Consider the following 1,551-nt stretch of genomic DNA (forward strand, 5'->3'; position numbering starts at 1 on the left):
GAGAGAGAGAGAGAGAGAGAGAGAGAGAGAGAGAGAGAGAGAGAGAGGGAGAGCGCACATAGAGGTTAAGGATCAATTACTTGTAGAATAAATTCATACAGCGAGATTGTGCAAAGCCATATACAAAGATTGCAATGGCATGGGTAGGTCGAGTGTGAAAGAAGAAAAAAAAGTGCATGAGATAATGATTCTGCATTCATGAATAATAAACTATTTAGAGATGATACAGTAACGGAATATATAAGAAGTTGATAATCAAAAAAGTATGCGTTATTGGGAAGCCAACTGATCATGTTAGACAAACATTAGGTAATATTAATAGCAATAGAGAAACCTTCAAAAGGGATAGCTTATACGCTTTGAAATATTGTGATCCTTTCAATACTATTAAAATTACTGGTACGAATGATAAATATGGCTGACTTGAAAAATGATTATGAAGATCAAAAGAAGGTTCATTGGTGCCTGAGCGTAGCGGTTTAGCAAAGTCACCGGAATTTGTTGTTTTTTTGAAACTGAAGTCTTAATTATTAAACAAAGAAACGAAAGGTAACACGTATGTCAGAGTTGAAAACGTTAAAATGGATTTAGATGAAATCAACGATTTTATGTTAAAATAGGTGGTTAAAGATAAGCTAAATGCCAAAAAATGAAATTTCTGATTTAAGTCGGCCATTTTTCTTTAAGAGTATTATTGTGTAGTAGTTTCGAGAAATAGCAAAAATAAAAAAAATCTAGGTTAGTGAAGGAGACATGAAAAGCAATGGTTTTCATAGAGAGAATCGCCATATAATTCCGATAATGGTATGCATATAAATACAAGTGTGTGCTTATGCTGAAGTATGTATAAGTATGGTTCATCTGTGGATGTGTTTGTCTACGTGTTTCTATATCTGAACATGTATGTGTTTATATGTGTGTGTGTGTGTGTATGTGTGTGTGTGTCGTTTATCTCTATACGAATGGAGTATTTGCTTTTACTGTACTATTCCTTCTTACTCTCTCTCTCTCTCTCTCTCTATCGACAGACACAGGTACATAGACTTCCACACATGCGCACGCACTTAAAATGTATGCACGGTTTGCGCTATAATACGTCATTTAAAGCTTTCTACTCAGTGCATGTTTTAGCATCCTACTAAATATGTATGCATGCTTGGATATAAATGTGTGTTTGTGTTGAGTTGTGCACTATATATGCATGTGTATACATGAATATACACATATACATACATATATATATATTCATAAAGATATACCTATATATACATATGAATATGTGTGTATATATGGATACATACATAAAAACATATATATATATATATATATATATATATATACACATATGCATATATATATATATACGTATACACACACATATATATGCACATATACACGCATATATACATGTGTATGTGTAAGAGTGTGTGAGTACTGTATGTGTAACTATACGCGTGTCTAACTTCTTTTTTAAATGTGTGTATTTACATTTATGTATACATACATACATACATACATATATATATATATATATATATATATATATATATA

Source organism: Octopus bimaculoides, chromosome 14 (assembly GCF_001194135.2).
Source record: "Octopus bimaculoides isolate UCB-OBI-ISO-001 chromosome 14, ASM119413v2, whole genome shotgun sequence".
Lineage (NCBI taxonomy): Eukaryota > Metazoa > Mollusca > Cephalopoda > Octopoda > Octopodidae > Octopus > Octopus bimaculoides.